Source organism: Plectropomus leopardus, chromosome 2 (genome assembly GCF_026936395.1).
Source record: "Plectropomus leopardus strain MGB_pleo_1.0 chromosome 2, ASM2693639v1, whole genome shotgun sequence".
Lineage (NCBI taxonomy): Eukaryota > Metazoa > Chordata > Actinopteri > Perciformes > Serranidae > Plectropomus > Plectropomus leopardus.
In genome coordinates this window covers 16,589,513-16,608,678 of record NC_142177.1, presented here as the reverse complement: position 1 = coordinate 16,608,678, position 19,166 = coordinate 16,589,513, and the positions used below count along the sequence as shown (strand labels likewise).

The 19,166-nt window shown below is 39.5% G+C and overlaps 1 protein-coding gene across 1 annotated transcript in view; it reads left to right on the top strand.

Annotated features, from left to right (window-relative positions):
• The window catches only part of suclg2 (succinate-CoA ligase GDP-forming subunit beta), a 112,321-nt gene that overhangs the window by 70,570 nt on the left and 22,585 nt on the right, over positions 1-19,166 (top strand). The gene's annotated exons all lie outside the window — the stretch shown is intronic.

Genomic DNA, 19,166 nt, shown 5'->3' with positions numbered 1-19,166 from the left:
AACTGAGCATTTCAGTTCCTCGACTTAGGCTGGGTATTGGCGGTTGACACCTCCAAAGTATCATCTGAAATAACCCAGCACCAGGTAGTATCAACTCTTCTCCAGTCAATCATACCAGTACATTCAATCCTTTTTGTACCCATCCAGATAAAATGCTAGTATTTGTATGGTTTTGCTCACAGCCAATCATAGTAAGTGTTCTTTGATTCTTTTGATTTGTATATTGTTATATGCTTTTGTTTTCACTATATTGACTGATTTTTCAAAGAAAAAGTGTTTCATTTATGCTTTACCAAATATGACTGCACTGTACGTATTTCAGTAACACATAAGCATGCAAAGTTACACTGCTGTATAGCAATTATTACATTGACAAGTAGTTTTTATTTTAGCCCTACACATATTGTATTACATAAATATAATAATTTGTCATAGACAAGTTCATTGTCTTCTGGGAGATAAATTGTCCCTTCAAAAGCAAATGCTTCAGCTGATTTAAATGGGTCAGGCCGATGCTGCTCCTGACCAGGGCTCAGTGTGGGCTGGACTCCAGCTGGCTTGTTGAACAGGTGTCTCTAGTAGGAATAGAGGAGGGAATAGAGAAGTTTCAGATAGGGAGATGCATGCAAGAGATACACAGAGCGAACAAGTGGGTGAGCAAGAATAACTGCTGCAGAGTCGTGCATGTGTATGAGATGAATTGAGGCAAAATTAGGGGTTTGCATTTTAATCCAGTTATTTTTTCAATTTCACAGCCCCTTCGGCAGAGTTGCAGACATCTAACTTGAATTGTTGTCTAGTGAGATGGGGCAATTACACTTGAAGGGGCAACAGCACTCGCTCACTATCTTTCACACATACACCACAGCCGCACCGGCTGACATGTATACACTTATTCCCTCAACTCTTGAACCCAAACTCCTGCAATACATCGTCCTAACAAATCCACACCCTGTCATGGACCAAATAACAAATCTATGCACAGGTTATGAATTTGAGCAAAAATGTAGACGTTGCACCTAAGGAGGAAGGTTCAAGCTCATAATAAGCAAAGAATAAATGTGGTTGTCAGACTCCATACATTACCAACCCCCCTCATTCCTCTTGTGAAGGTTAATTTGAGGAAGTGAAGGAATTGTCCAGAGATGCACCATGAGGCCGATGACTTGTCAGATTGATTTGCCCTTCGGGGAACTGATGGCTTGTCCGTCTCCATCTCCATTTGATCTGGGCTAGGACAGCACAGCATGCTTTTAAAGACTCATGTCATGATCAGTTGACAACGCTATTACTTAAGCATCATGTATGCATAAAGACTATGGATCGCTAATGTGTTCACCCCTTCCTAGCACCTTGTCTTGGCACCAATTCGTCCCCTGATGATTCCCACGCACACATGCATGCACACGCACACACAGACAGGTCCCATGGGCATGTCTGATTGAGCTTTCTCCTGTCTGCCATTCCTCATCCGTGGGAAATCAATAGAGGATCTGGGATTGGAGCTCGAGCTAATTGAGCTCTGCTCTCTCTGTTCTCTTATTGCTGCCAGGAGCGATTTGTCATCGCAGCACCTGGTTCACACCAAGGGGCCAGGGGGAGCTAGCCAGCGATCAGATAGGGCCTTTGGATGCCACAGGGAGGGGAGCTGCATGTGATTGAGCGACCTTGTGAAGTTGAGCACTCAGTGGAAGGGCATAGCAAAGAAAGGGCTTCATTTATTCTCATGCGCCTCTATAAGAGCTGCGTGATGATTCTTGCTCTTCACCTCATGGTGGAGAAAATAGAAATGTTGCTTCTGTTGCACCATTTTGAAAGTGACAGTCATTACAGTAGTGATTATCATCCTGGGTTTCATGCAACTCTCCTTAACTTTTTCACTAGCTGCAGCTCAGGTCCTTGGTAAAATCCTGCATAATAGTCATTGCATCCATTTGCATGTATTTCACATCTCGCTGCTAACCAAGAGACATCCAGAGAATAAATTAAAATTAACTTGCACAACTGTTCTTGGCAGTATCACTAACCCACGATTCTCCCTAGCTATAAATATCATGCCATGAGAGTGGCAGTTCTGCCGTGTTTACACTTCACACATGGTTTCAACGTAGTCATGGATCAGTAGCCTGCAGTAATGCCTCATACTAAATGTGGCATGCTGTTGCTAGCCAGTGTTATCCTTACAAACGGCTTTTCTACTCTTCTCCGTATTATAAATGGAGATTCCTTCCATCCGAACCATCTGCTGTCATTGCTCCACCCTTTTGCCATCATTCCAGTTCTCCATCCCTCCATCTGTCCATGTTCCAAGACTTGAGGTAGTATCACCATCACAGACAGCCATGTCCAGCGCTGAGAAATACTGCAGCAGAAGTGTGACTGTTAGACCTCCCTCATTTCATGCTCCCCCGGTGCTTATGTGTGCACATGCTGGGATTATGTGAGGCCACTCAAACACCCAGTTGATGAGATCATTTGTGCTCTCTGAGCCATGTACTGACACCACAAACACTGTGCCCTTTTCCTGTCCTCGCTAGCTATCAAAGCGGGTGATGGTTTTAAAGTTGCTTGTCAAGGTTAAGCATGTGTCATTGAAGCGTGGGTTAATTACAGTGATGGCTGTTGAATGTTGCTGTAAAGCAATTAGCAGTGTCAAAATGAAAACAATGATCTAACAACACATCAGAGCCTTGAAAATGTGTTTTTTTTTTCCTTCGCTCGTTGACTGGAGGTGGTCAAAGTCCACCTCACATCATTGACTGCAGTATTAGTCACTGCACACATGGCGCAGCAACATCAGCATATATTAGCAGATACTGAGTTGCATACACTCTGAAATTAACAACCCGTTACGACGTTTTCACTTGAAGAGGCTCACATGTTATAAGTTTCTGTTAAGACTGGGAATTTGTTGCATTACACAACAGGAAAGCTTGGAAAACAGAGCATTATGGTGTTAAACCAGAGCTCAGATGTACTCTTGTATCAATCTGCTGTTGAGAATTGAAAGGCTGATTATTAACTGATTGCTGTGTTGACTTCCTTGTAAAGGGCTGCTCTGACAGTTTTAGTATTGTATTTCCATAAATTCTGGTGACTCACAAAGCATCACAGTTTGACATTTCCTGCATTTTGGTCCCCAGTATGGGGTAGCACTCCAAAAAAGTTGGCTCATACAATTTTGATAATGTAACTTAATGGCATCTTTCCCTGGACAGGGTAATTTTTAAGTTTTCAAAAGCTTCCCCAGAACCACAGAAGACATTGTGCAATTGTTTTCATAGTCTGAATAGACGAGTTAACTAACCTTCATGTGTGAAACCAGTTCTAAGTGCTGCTGTCATGCTGATTGTCTCACAATGGCAGACCCCAAGTAAATCTGCACATTTTCTGTTGTTAAATAGATTTTTAAAATATTAAATTAATATATAATTTAAATACAAGGGGACAAAAAGGATGCTGCTGACATTGTGGTATTGTATAAGTAATGTGACGTAAAATCCATTTCAAGAAAAACTAAGCTGATGTGAAAGACAGACAGTCCTTGGCACGGACCTTCAGCAGCTGTAGCAACTCAGTTTTAGCCAGCACAAACTACCCACTGGATCGGCTGACCTTCAGTCGCTGTTGTTACGCTGGTTTGACATAGCTCGATTTTAATTTTTAACTTTTTTTTTATTGAAAGTCAATATGTAGCACTCAATTGTGGTATTGGCATTCTGGCAGACTCCACATAAAAATCAGTGTATGGGAAACACTGAACTAGCTTGATCAGCAGTGAGAACTAAATGTAGCAGTTTAAATTTACTTCAAAAAGTATATATCTTTAAGTCATTCTGTTGAGTATGTATGTGCATTTAAGTTGTAAGCACAATTCAGAGAGCAAAGTCACAAAGTGCTTTACAGGAATAAACTTGAGAATTAGACTATAGAAACAGTTATTAGTTGACCACATTTCTATGGAGTAAATGATGATGCTTAAATTAATGTCAGAAAGATATGGCTCATTATATACAGTTAACGGAAGTGTATGGTTTAACTTTTCCCCATGGTCTTGAGTTAGCACAAAAATCTTGTAGAATCGCAATAGTTAAAAATCACAAAACGTATTGAATCGGCACCCAAGAACTGTGATAGATCTGAATCAGGAGATAAGCATATCATCCCAGCCCTAATGAAAAATGAGATTGTTAGGACAGTTGGAAGACCTCTTTCATCACACGATTGCAGATATCCCTGCTATTTTACTAAAAATTGGAGTGTAAAGCTCCAATTGATTCAAATATTACATAATGTCACAATTACTTGAGTGTAAAGTGAGCACTGATGCTGCCATAGATGGATTGGTCATTTAAAGATTAGTTTCTATCCTTTTTATGTTGCACGTGTTTATCTGAATGGGCTATTTATACATATTTAATCTGTACCACATAGGATTTGTGTGCATGCATCCTGTTGTTTGATTATTCCTGTGTGTACATTATGTGCTTGTGCCCACATTCCTGAAGCTTGCATTTGTTCCAACAGGGACCTTGGGCGACATCAACTCACATTAACCTTCTGACCTCTGAAATCCAACCACCCTGCTGCCCTCTCTCTTTTTGCAGCCCCCTGGGTTTTTGGGGCAGGGTCATGGGTTGAGACACAGGCTTCTCTCCACCAGCTCCTATTTGCTATCCACCTCCATCACACCCTCAGCATGACACTTGCGAGGACAGTAGTTGTGTTTGGCTTCATCCAGTGTTTTAACATTTTGTTTTATCCTCTCTTAAAAAATGGTGAGATTAAGATTTTCTCACTTAAATTTGCAGAATTTTGCAAAATATTTTATAGACAGTCAACAAAAATACGAAAGACTCTAGTTCCTAAAATGTGGCTTTGAACCATGTAGCCTAGTCAGCAGGCGTTCACAAATATAATCTGTCTGTTTAAAAGTCCTGTCCCTCCTCAGTGCCCCTCCTCTCCACTCGCCGTGTTTCAGGTATTTGTTGCTTTGTATGGCGAGACATGCCGGCAGCAGTACAGCGAGAGATTATTGTCAGTGTAATTGGCTTTTCCAGGCCTGATTTGATACGATCCTCTTGTCTGATCCACACACTTCTTTATTATCGAGCGTAATGGAAAGACGCGTAGGCTCACATGAAACGCTCACCTCATCACATCTCCAAAGAAATCGTCTCTTTCATTTGGTCTCTATGCTCAGGGTCAGGGTGGGAACTCGGCATACCCACATACGCAGAAACAGGCACATATTAGCATTACACATATAAAGACAGATAAAGGAAGGAGAATAGCCTTGAATTTGAAAACAAACACAATATATGTTATATTACCTGTCTGTATACAGGTAAACAGGCTATGCATTTTAACAGTCAAGGCAAGGATTTAGCAAGAGTTAATACTTTCGCATTATGTACCACCTCACATTTCCCTTATCCAGATCTTATTGTTGCTGCGTTCCTGATAACTGACAGTCGATGGGAAGAAGTGGTATCAGATTGTATGATCCAGTTCAGTCCCTCGTACGCTGTCCAAGCTGACATGTCTGTCTGCTGCCGCAGCAGTCTGTGTTGTTCACCAAGCAGCTGAGGCAATGTAGAACACAGCTCTCCTGCACTGTTATCTCAGTCAATATCAGCTACTGCCAGCAGAGGATACAGATGGAGAAGAGATTTGCAGTGGGAAAATGGAGAAGTACTGTAAAAAGAGAAGATTGATATGCAGCAGCAGTGCTTTGTAGAGTTAGTCTTTTTTAGAGACATGTTGCATATTTACAAAATTTGTCAACATAAAAACTTACAGGTTTTATTTAGTGCTAGAAATTTGCAGATAAAAAATGATGCCATCCGCTTGAGGTTACAGATAAAGCTTGATCTTTCTTTCATTTCATTTCTTTTTTGGCCCAGGTTTTGAAGTCACACCTCCCTAATGCTTGCCTTACATTTTTTCCCCCAGAATGTCCCTATTATTTTCATCTTGGTTATCTTATTCATTGCCATTTATGTGGTTATGGGTGATAAGTCATTAGACTTGTCGAGGTTTGGTTGCCAAGACAACAACCTCTGAGTCCTTTTACTCTCAGATTTATTTAAGCACTATAACACAATATCAGTTCTCTGAATCATCCGTAAATTCTTTATAAAGGTAAAAAGCTTCCGGAGACTCGTCAGATCAAACTGTACACACACTAGAAAAGTCCTGCAAACTGAATGGATTCTTAATTGATTCTGGTTGATACTTTTGTTAAATAAGTTCAAGTATTAGCTTTGATTTGCCACTTCAGACTTATTTTTTGGTTTACCGCTTGCTGTCCCTTTTGAAACAGTTTGATTTAAGTCAGAGGGAACAGTAAACTTTCACCCGAGAGCAGGGTAGCTTCAGTATGAAAACGGTAGACTTCATTGTAACCTTATAATGCCACACTAGCAAAGTTTTTTTTTGCTAAACTTTAATATGTCACCAGGTGAGTCTGTGTGTTTAAAAGAGCTGCCGCAGGGGAATCATTCCCCATGCTTATGGAATATATAATGGATTGGAGAAATATCAGATTTGATGGAGAGAGGCAAGTAACTGATAAACGGCAGTGCTTCGATATGTAAGTATTTTATGCAAAGAAGTGGGACAACAGGATGGGATATGTCTGCAAATGGAGTGAAACAAAGTGAGGCGTTCTTGTACAAATTGAGTCCTTGACATTTTGCTGAGACTAAAGAGAACGGTAATGTCCCTCATTTGAAAATTTGGTTAGTCTGCAAGATGTGGGACAAATCACTATTTGTTATGTAAACATATAGTGGAGTAATGATGTCTTGAACAGAGAATTAAGTCACAGTTCCTCTGTGTGTTATAATCTGAGCTTCTCTGTTGGTTGTTCTGGTGGAATAGTTATGCTCAAAACGTTTTACAGCACGTACCGCCTCAGAAAATATTAAGCTCTTGAAGTACCACCATGATGGCCAATGTTAAAATACGTATAAATAGCGTAGGCCTACCCTTCTCAACTTGTGCATTCAGGAGGCAGGTTTATTCCTAATCAGAAGATTATTTATTATTGACTGTTCTCAGCCACAGGCACACGGCACAAAATTGTAGAAATAGATCCAGGACTTAAACTGTGGCACACAACTCTCATACACCAGGAAGTCCAGTCCCTCGTCAGGTTTTGTGGAGACAATGGCGCTGCTTAAATAGCCACTAGCACTCACACTCTGTTGAGTGTCATCATCCTCATTTTCAGCAGCCCTGCTTGCAATATTTACCCACTGATCCACACTTCTCAAGTACCAGTTTAAAGCCATGGTTGCAGAATTTTAAAGCCACTCATTTTACCTTTGCTTACTATCTTGCCATCACAGTTTAGCTCATAAACAGTTAGGGACATATGCGCGCTACATTCATGAACACAAGTGCTTAGCCAAAATGTCACAGGAAAGGCAACACCTATTTAAAGTAATGTTTTAGGGATCTCATAGTTTAAATATTTTCAAAATGATGTACAGCACTGATATATATTAAATAAATGTATTTAATTTCTTAAAAATACTTCAGAGATTCCTCCGTTTACCAGTAGAGGGAGCTAGCGCACCACCAGTGGTACATGTACCAAAGTTTAAGAACTAGTTTGATAGATGGTTCGGCTGAGCATGTACATTAGTGCATTTTAGGGTCGTGTGTGTATTCCACTTGCGAGTTAATCATTACTGCTATTCACTACACTCAGATCGCTGATACAGTCATCATATCATGAATTGTGAAAGTGAAGTGACAGTTAACACTGTCAGCTCTGTCAGCACTCGAGTGCCATTGTTAGCACTGTTTGATAGTTGCAACCAGTGCTTAAAAATTAGCTAAGAAGTCAAGTCAGTGTTTTCTAAGTGATCTTGTTTTTTATTTAGTTGCCATAAATGTTATCCAAATAGTTGTAAAAATCCGTCTGTAGACTGCAGCAGCTTACCTTTTGTACTGTGTTTGAGTGTTTCCTCATTCCTGCAGCCAGCTGTATCATTTTTAACTGCACTATGACATTCATTGTTTGTTTGTTTTTTCTTTCAGATCCAGTGTTTTTTTCTTACTTGTAGCAAGTGTGGGGATGGCTGAAATAGTTTGTTGAGAAAAGAGATGAGTAGAAGGGTGCTGACAGGGAGGGAGTGAGTGAGAGAGTAGTGTTGAAAAGAGCGATAAAGAAAGGAAAATGAGAGAGTGCAGAGGGTGAGGAGAGAAGGGGGAAACGGGTGTAGAGAGTGGTAAAATGGGTGGAGGAGTGGGGAGTTGGAGGAGGTTCTAGCGGTGATTACATTGTCCATCAGGCCACAGGATGGCCTGCATCAGCCCACAGGATTGATGTTTGACAGAATAATTAGAAAACTGTCTCAGCCTGTAATCACTGGAGCTCATCTTGCCGGAGAAGACTTCCATTCGCTTTCTGCCACACATACATCCACACACACACACACACACACACACACACACACACACACACACACACGAACAGGCTAGTCGGAGCCATTCGTGGTTGACTGGTATATGGGACAGTGGGTTGATAGAGTGGTAAGATGGGGGTGTTCCTGTTTATTCTTAAGGAACTGAAAGAGTTTATCTGCAGAGGTGGGGATTGGAGGCGAGTGTGGCACCTCACTCACTGGATCACTGAAGGCAGGAGTGGAGAACACGCTGGTGATTTTAAAGGTGCTGGAGGTAGGGTTTATGGACTGGAAAAAAATGAATTAAGTGGAGTTTTACTACAGCAGGTGGCAGAACGAATGAGATGTGGGACTGAAGACCCCTACTGACCCTAAGTTGACTCATTCGGTGTGTGCTGGAGGAGTGAGAGGCTTGTATAGATGTACTTGCTTGGAATGCAAGTCAAAGTCATAGTGAAAATGTTAAACCACATAGGATCCATGCAGCCAATATTCTGAACAGTGAACGCTCCCCTGCAGCAGTGAATAACCCCTATTGTCCATCACACACATTTCACAATTCAGTTTTGACACAGTTGCGGCACGGGTATATCCACTGAAACTTACAGTATTTACTGCTATTTTGGCAGATTTTCTTAGGAGGCATGGGAAATAAGTTTTGAGCATTGAGATTGAAAGTTCATTCTTGACCTTGTGGAAATAGTAGTTGACAACACACAGTTCATGTCATAGCTGTGGACCTCTGGAGTTTTCAGTCATATCAAAAAAAAAATTCCTAAGCAAATATGGTTGCTCAGCTGCCGTGGAAGTAAAGCTGTTAAAATTTCTAAATTGTTTGTTCTCCAAGTTGGCTTAAAAAATGTTAATACTTGACCTTTGAAGCAGTAGTTGACAAACCTGTTTTTACTGCAAGTTCTAGGTTTATGAATCTATAAAAAAAGTGACAAAGTTCATAAGTTTTGAACAGTTATACTCAAATATATTGTAATATATATAAAATCCAAATGCACTTCAATATGTCAAATTTGTTGTGATCATTTATCAATTATAAGGTCTTGTAAATGATTGTAAAATACTGTACAATATGAGTGCAGTCAGTTTTTGGGAAGTAAGAAAGTACATTTTACACATTGCGTTTGTCTTTTAAAAGTATTTACACAGGTAAAAATGACCGGAGGACTGACTTATTACAGTTAGTCAAATACAACCCCCAAGAATTAAATCAAGTGATTTTCAGGTAGAAACAACCTTTCATTGACAAGATAGCAGCTGCAATCACTTTTTGGCTAGTTGAAACTTCCATTTTATTTGTTTTGTGGTCTTTTAAAGGTATTTACACAGGTAAAAAGGACCGGTGAACTACAGTCTGTCAAATATAATCTCTATAAATGAATTCAATTGATTTCCATTCAGAAACAACCTTCAGTAACAAGATAACAGCTGCAGTCACTTTTTGGCAAGTTGATTCCAAGACCTTGTTGTTAATCCACGTTTTTAGGATGTTGGGAGAAGTTAATCTTCAAGTCAGACAGCTGTGAAGTGAAAGGAAAAAGATCATTGTTTGACCTCAAATGAAAACGTTTTTTTCCAGAAAATGTTTTCAAATCGAATGAACAAGTTGTAATTATTTCCAATTTCATACATGTTTTTTTTTTTAAATCTTTTTTGGCCAAAAGCAAAGAAGGGGGGGCAGGTTCTCCTGTAACCGACTGTGTTAAATGAGCATATAATATTGGCTGATATTGATCCCAGGCCCCTAAATCGAATCGAAATCTTATCCTGTTAGACTTTGTAATATCCGCATATATCGTATCGCTGTCCAAAGTATCAATATAATATTGTATCGTGATGAAACCAGTGATTTACACCCCTAATGTATATATATACACACAGCATTGTAAAATGGAACTGTTACATGATAAAACAAATCAAAAAAGTATTGTTCCATGCCGCAGTGATGTGTACAAATAGACTACAGACATTTAGATGTCGAAGGATGTTTGGAGAAAAAGATATAACTGAACCCGATGACAATGAAACAGTTAAAAACCTGTATATAGGATCTGCTTTAAACATATTTGACAAAACATGTTTAAACTATCATTGTCATAAGAAGTAAGAAGACCTAATGGAGCACTTCTTGTGCAAACAAATGCTACATTTCCTTTTTTAGTCGTTCTGTGCTGAAAAACCTTGTGTCTCCTGAGTTTTGAAGTTATAGTGAGACATGCTGTGTTGGGATGTGTTTCTTTGCTTTGTTTTTTTGAGGATTTAAGCTTCTATTGAAAGGATGGATTATTTTTCTGACTTGAATTTAACCTGGTGCAGATTGGGTTATGTTAGGTCCATTGTTAGGAGGTGGAGTGTATAGCTCTTGAACATCCACAAGAAATCAGGAGGAACTAAATCACTGAAAGTCTGAGGTTTTCATTAGGATAATAGCCTAAACCTGTACCTGCAGTTCAAGGGTCTCATTATTTGTCCACCTTATATGCCCTTCCTGACATGAAGCAAGCCCCTAGATGAAACTTCCATCGATTGGGAATGTACTCAGCCTCTTCCTTTTCCTCTAGAGGCTTTTATTGGTTTCTCTGATCCCTCTAATACCTGAGCAAACCCTTAATGGCTAATTGATATGCTGCTCTGTTCTCCAGAGCTCCATCAAAAGTCTGCAGGGCCAAATGTCAGCCTTGGAGCCATTGGTCCCCCCCCCCTCCCCTTGGAAGACAGCTAAAAATCCTTCACATTTGCATTTTAGAGCAGACCACCTCTCCATTTGATGAGACGTGAGGACATGAGAAAATTTCATGAAACAGCTTCCGCTTCAAGAACGTATGGTGCTAACATGCCCAATCAGTGTATGTACCCATGTCTGGCTTTTTGAGAATCAAACCCTAATTGTGCCCATCTGTTTCGACATGGTTTGCATGTTTCTGGCAATTTAGCACCCACTTACCCTGACCTCAGAGAACCCACAGGTGGTGATCAAGGGGCAGGAGAGAGGCTTAGAGTGGAGAGCAAATATCTCTATTTCATACCATTTTAAATTACTTCTATTTTATTTTTATTAGGGTGGCGTCAACAAACAAGTAATTTCCTTTCAAAAACTGTCTTGATTTGTTTATTAAAAAGATGAAAAACAAATCAGGGCTAATCTGTGTAGAAGCTTGGAGGGGGCAGCAAAGATTGAGAATGCCATATGAGGATAACCTCCCATTCAGCGTTACAGCTCTTTGAGGTTATTCCAGCCTTCCTTACTTGTCTCTCAAGCTAAACATTCATTGCTTAACAAAATAGTATGTCCTCTTCTCCTCCCTTTATCCGTTCTTTTTGTTTCATTACTCTGTTTCTAGGGTTGGGTACCAGACTCTGTACTTAGAAGGCACAAATTGAATCATGTCTGTACAACAAAGTACCAGTTTACTCTAACTGTATTTCTAAAACATTTTCGTGCCTAAGAGCACATAAGTGTGAGAACGCTTGCATCAGAAAATTGCCTAGCCAAAGGTTTTGTGGACGATAGCTGAGCTCCACAAAATCAGTAGAGGACCCACCGCGAAGTGCCCGAAGCCAGGGGAGCCAGCCACGGAGCTCCAGGGCCAACAATGGAGTTTGCAACAGGGCTTTTAGGGCTTTCAAACGCTATCATGGTAGCAGCTATAGTTGCAGCATCTGGTCTATTTTCTTTTTTATTTTGTTGTAGAAATATCCTTATATGAAGGCTGTTTGTGATTGTGTTCTTTAAATTATACTTATTCCACATGTTTGTCAGTGGTGTCCAAGTGGCAACCTCTGACGCTGAAGCCAAAGTCTAAATGCCAAAACCTGCACTTCATCAAACGGCCACTTGAGGCTGTCTTCAAAACAGAGTAAAACCCTGTAGACCCCCATGTTTAAAGAAACTTTACAGCAGAAATAAACAACCTTGAGGCCCAAAGTTCTACATATTCAAAGGCGGAGCCACTTGAGAGACAAACTTTCTGTGAGGCGTTCACAAACCAATTGGTGACATCATGGTAGCAACAGCAATGATTGACACAGTCTATGGCAGTGTTTAAACAGTGAGTGAAAGAGCCGATCCAATATAAACATAAGCAGATAGACAGACAAAGACTTAGCTCTGTTATTTATTTTTATTTATTTGTGTCATTTCTTTGGCCCATCCTAAATGGGATTTTAAGACACCATCTCTTTTAACAACCATCTTTCAGTCATTCAATTTACAAAAAAAACATGTTGAAAAGAAATTGAAAAAACACAAACAAAAACAACAACACAACAGAATGGTACAGTACTCCAAAAAAACGTACCGTTGTTTCCCAGTCCATATCTGCTAATGTGACTGACTCAACCCTAGCTTTCTACCTCCTTTATAAAAGTGCCGTTGGCAAAGTTCTTCGATGTGTCTTCAAATTCCACCCTACTGTGTTTGTTTTCTTTTCTTTTTTGTTGGCCATAAAATATGTAATGACTGTCATTGCTGCTTTATGTATGTGTGGCTGATTTCATGTGGTGAAATCTCACACTAGATAATTATCATCTGCTTGTTTTTACTTAATTGGAAGCTTGGAAGAGACCCTCTGGTGCTATATGTTCACATGTATTCTTAGCAAACTGTTGCATTGTTGTCTCAACCTGGCTCTTGAGGCCACACCAAAGTGAAAGACATCCTTTCAAAGATTATAATTTATTTAACAAAAGTAACTTAATTATGCATATAGCAGAACATGAAAGGGGCATGGGGTTTGTTCATCTGTGGTATCAGTAGTGTAGGTTGTGTATCGGTGGTGAGAATGGTGTGTGAATGTTGTAAAGGGAATAAAATAAATAAATGAGAACAGAGGAGGCACTAACACCGCCACATAACCATAGGGGTTTCTGCAGGGACAGAGGGAATATGAGGAACAGAGCCTAGATTCCATATGATTGAAAAATGTGTTAATTGTGAAAATAGCAGCTACCTATTTTGAGAGGAGGGGAGTGAAGTCAAAAACACACATTTTATTCCATATCAACTTGTCAAAGTGCAATTAGTGTGCCTTCACAAAGATAACTAAATGGTATTCTCATGCCTGCACTGTGAATAGAGCTTAGTCTTATATGGATACTGTTATTGCTTTGGACCAGATTTAACCTGAAGCAAAAATTAAGTAATCATTATAAATTCTCTCTAGTTGACTTGTTTATTCGAACTTTCAAACAATGAGATGACTTTGTGCTTCCTTTAAAAGGCTCACAGATAAACCTTTATTATGTTTTGAATACTTCTGGTCAAACTAGCTTTAGCTGGCTGTGTTTATAGCAGTTTATCATGACTACACCTACTGTGTACAGAATCTTGTTTTTTGGCCGGCCTTCTCCTATACAAGTTAAATGCTAAGTTGTTTATCCATTAGTGGAATGCACTTCACTAAAGGTAAACGGATGGCCTGCACATTTAGACATGCAAATGGTGAGGAGGTGACAAAAAAAAAAGAGGGCCGGGGCGACGATTTGCCTTGCAAAGCACACCCATCTGCCCTTTCGACGGCTCATTGGCTCCCAAGATCAGGTGCAATCTGAACTGGAATCATTTGGATAATTGACCTTCTGTGTGCATACATTAGAATAAATTAATTTTGATTGGCCGTGCAGCATTAGGAACAAAGCGGGAAATGTTGGCTCTTTTATATTCAGCTGCTGGTTTGTTGTAGCCAGTCTCCGAGGTGATTATGTATGCCATTCCCCAACTATTATGCATTTCCTCAGTTAAATAAAATAATCCTTCCTTTGAGCAGAGTAGAGCAAAACACAGCAAGACACAGAACCAACTTTTTAGGTAAAGCCTCAGTCTGACTTAGCAAAAAAACTATCCACACAAATTTGCGTGGGTGGACTCGGTTGTAAATTTGTATGCACATTTCAGGTGGGTGGGTGAGAATTTGTACATAAATCTGTGTATCTGTCTCATATAAATGTGCTGAGGGAGAATATTCCCTGTCCCTGTCTCATGTTGCGTCTTGTCCTCCCTGGTTTTTCCCCATCTCCTTAAGTGACCTTGCTATTCCAGTGAAAGTGCCCGTACTGTGTGTGTCTACACCAGGCCCTGTGTGTCTCATTGCTGCCTGATGGACAGCCATTAACCCTTGGTGAAGAGGTTGAGGAATATTTATGTCTGCCTGTCAGCAGTGACACGACACCCTCTGGGGATGAATAATATGCCTGCCCTACACTGGCTTCAATTGTTGAGTCCAATTCACAGCAAAGTGGTTGGCATGTGTGTGCTCACTGATAGGCAGTGTGTGTGTACAGTAAGCTGTGTGTGGGTTCAGGGGCATCCTGATACCCTGAGGTGAGCAGCAGGAGACGAGTTCTACATCCTTCACTGACATCTGACAAACCTCCCGCTCACCGCAGTGGTCGGTGTCTTTCCACCTCACTCTGCGTCATACATGAGATCCGAGTACAGTGTAATTGTTGTGGGCTGGTTTCTGAATTCATCAGGCATTGCGGTTGTTGTGTACTTAGCCTACATGGGTATCTGAGCCTTGTTAATTGCTGAGTTTTATCACTTTTATCAAGTGGCATCCTCTGGGAACTCATATTTTAGTCTGGGTCGCCATTACTTATAACCATGTGCTCACAGTAAGCAATAAGATTTAGGAGCACTGTAGACTTTCTTTTTCAATCTCTCTGGCTACATGCAGGCAGCCCTAACTTCTGATAGGTAGAAATTATGGGGCCATGGAAGGAAGAGCTGTAGATGCCACCAAGGACTGAAAAAAGTACTAATTTAAGTTGAATGTTTTAAATAATGTAATTTATATTTCGATCTACAGTTGACTTAAACTTTCTAGAACTGATCATTAAAGTTCCAGTGAGAAAGATTTATTGGCATCTAGTGGTGAGCTTCCACATTGCAACCAACTGAAACTTCTCCTGTGTGTTAGCCGTGTAGGAGTATACTACTACAGTCGCTGATGCAAAACCACAAATGGCTCTATCTAGTGCCAGTGTTTGGTATGTCCTTTCTTGGCTACTGTAGAAACAAAATGGCAGACTCTTTAGATAAGAACCCACTCTGTATGTCGATATAAACAGCTCCTTCAAGGGTAACAAAATCACAACAGTTATTGGTTTCAGGTGATTATACACTGAAGTAAAAGATAGTTATGGATATTGTATTCCATTTCTAACAATATATCCCCATAATCCTACACACTGGACCTTTATTCAGTGATAAGTCAATAATAGGACAGTTTTGTTTCAACACAGATGAAAATACAATATCATCTACCAATAAAACTTAAAAAATTAATTCTGAATTTTTTCGACAACCATTATTATTATTATTATTATTATTATTATTATTATTATTATTATTATTATTATTATTATTATTATTATTATTATTATTATTATGGAAAGCACAACATCAATCAAAAATCGGTTTCATACTAATGTATATTTAAAGGTCTCAGACCTCAGACTTCTAAAACCAAGCCTACACCTTTGAGTTGTTATGATATTATAAGATGCGATATGGACAGTACAAGACAGCACCGACTGATGGCATCATGCTATGACATTCGTCTCCCTTGTGTTACTTTTGGCATTAATTGTCAGATTTCTTGTACATATTACATCTACAATCAATCTATGACCAGCCAGCACTTAAATGAAATAAATATGACATACTGCAAGCATTTAAAATTTTTTTAAATTTCTGTAGGATTTCTTATTATTATTGTCTTTAATTTACTCTTATTCATTAAAAGTTTTACAGGCTAAGAGAGCCATCGTAAATGCATTTCATCACATTCAAATATTTATACTTTTCATGTTGTATGACAATAAACTAGGCTTTCCTTGATATTAAGATTTCATTTGATGGCAAATTTCACTGCTTTACCATTTTACTGCCTACTTTAAATGGGCCAGTTACACAGTAAACAGTGTTTGTGTGTTATGTATAGCTGTGTTTATTTCTTCAGAACTACCCCTAAGGTGCTGTGGGAATTCAGGCAGCGCCACTCCCAGCTCTCCCAGTTGGTTAAAGCTATTAGTTGGTGACAGAAAAGTATGTGTACCAGAGCAGCAAGTAGCACTTTCAAAGTATCACTATTGAGATTTTATTCATTTACATGCAAGACAAAATATTACAGACAGCAATGCAAGGACATACTAAAGACGGGGGGAGTTGAGTTAAATACAGAACAAAAGGAAACTAACTTGAACAAGAAAATTTGCTCTTCTGGGCACTCCCCTCCCACAGTAATGAAACAAAGAACCCCTGCTCCCACAAGCATGCCAACATTGGTCAGGATAATTGTCCTCAGTTTTGCTAAGTCTGATGGGAGTAACACAAGCGCTGCACAACATTTTATACCGAATTACCTTATATCGTACACATTTAGAGGACTTCATCTTCTATTTTCAAATTGTTTCCCTGTCTGTACTCTTTAAGGAGGTGTGCAAATCCTTTTCCAATGCAAGCTGGACGGCGCATTAAGTATTAGGCAAAGAATGTATGTAAGGCCGGACAATATGTCCCATACAAAAATGAAGCCGAAATATACCAGATATGAGCATTGGCATCATGCCCTGGTGATGTCATTTGGAGCCAGAATCTGAGCTGTAAAGAGTGGAGCCACGATATCAAGTTCCTGGCCGTACACCCACCTGGCCCAACCACTAGCAGCCCCATTAATCACGAGCACACAGTTTGACACACACAGCTGTCAATCACAAGGTCACACCCTTGTCATAGCATCAAAAAGCTAAATATAACAAAATGTATCCAAAAAATAACACCTGAACATTCATTAGTGTGTTAAGAACTATGTGAAAAGACAGAAACCATATTTGGTAATGAAAAAAAGTTTGGAATGTACTTTAAGATTTTAGTTTGTCCTATCAGCTAATGTAATGTCCTGTTCTCCACCACAAGGCATCGCTTTTGGAGAGCTGTCATGCTTTCCATTTTTACTGGTATCAGGTGCTTCATAGGATGATGATCTATACGTTTTTGGCAACTCTACCTTTTAAGGTTGTTACCTTTATAAGGCAGTGGTCAAGTTCTGAGCAAGAGGCAGGGGCAATACCCTCCCTAATTTTCATCTTTGTTATTGATGTTTATTGTATTTGATATATGGGATGCTTAACACCTACTGGATTTGCACTATCCACTGCTGACCCAGTGTTTAAACAAGTCCTCCAAACCCTACAACAACAAGTTGATCCACTATTGTACATCCAAGCCCATGACAAAGGGAGACTTAAGGTGTAACATCACATATATTTTTAGAGGTAAAAGTGACATACTGTATACGTACATACTGTCAATGGTGCTAAGAAAAATGTGAAGTTGCATATTGGTGAAATATGTATATTAGCGGAATGGCAATATTAAAGTAATGGCTATTAAGTTTTTCATAACTTTCACCGCTCTATTTGACCAAAGTATTATGATAAAATGCTAGAGCTGAAATTGTAAGGCAGCAGTAGAGGCAAGATGAACTACATTACCAAACGCATATTCACAGACATATTCATTTTGCCCTGAGGCAACAAACAGTTGGTATCAAATTCAAACTGTGTCAAGATGAAAGCTTGTTTTTATATGTGAATCATGATAATGTCAATGATGACTGGATGTCTGCACAGTATGTTTTTGGAAATCTGTTCATGAAGATTGCGCTGTTTTTGAACCCCTTGTCATGTCATGTCTGATTAGTTGCTTGACTCCGACTTGAATGTGGCATTTTACGCTATGTGATAGATGCCCAAAACGGCACTAAAATGAATTGTACATCACAAATTTAAGGGCTGCCGCAAGCAATGTGTGAACTTGGTGAAGGAAAGGGTTGAGAATATAGAACGCGAACACCATGACAGTTTTTATTAATATTCTCTCATGGGCACATGAGAGTGGAAATGCCACTTGAATAAGTCCTGGTTCGTTGACATGTTGATATCAGGTATATTATAATGAATTCAATGAAAAAATTGTGCTTGGTGTCAGCGGTGCATATTTTAAGACAACAGCAAACACTGACTTGGTGCATCGTTCCATGGTCACTTTTTGGTCAGATTATCCATTTTATAAAGCACAGATTGCTTCAACAGTCAAAGTCAAACTTCCTTGATTTCTGTTAACTATTGGCATTTCTCCAGTTAGGAATACTCATGCCAAGCTATGCATGCAGTGAGCAACTGCAATCAGAGCTTGTTATGTGCTCACAGCATGATTTTTACACATGGCAGGATGCGACAGTGAAAGGTGTTATCTATGACTTGTCACACTAACTGCAAAGTGCCTACAGCTCGTAGTTCTTATATTTATTTATTTTGGTTGTTTTTACCAAAGTGGTAAATGCCAATGAATTTCCTGTAACTGCTCTGCAATGAAAGCCTTCCTTCCACCTAACAGTTAGGGTGCTGCCTATTAGATGAAAATAAGTACAGGAAAGTTGAAGTGGAACAAATCTTTAAACACAGAGGTTAATATGCCTACCATATACTAGAGGATTTTGAAAATGTTTTAAAGGCCAAACACTGTCATCATCTCACATCCAAAAACAATGTGAGTTTTTAGTCACACACTACAAGATTTTCAACAGACTGGAGTTTTTGCAGGTTCACTATCTGCAAAACTACAACTAGATTTCTTTTGAGACTTTTTCCCATACTTCTTCTGTCACAAAATATAATACCAAACTCCCTTTAAGAAATATGACACATATACAATTCCTTATGTGCCTGCAA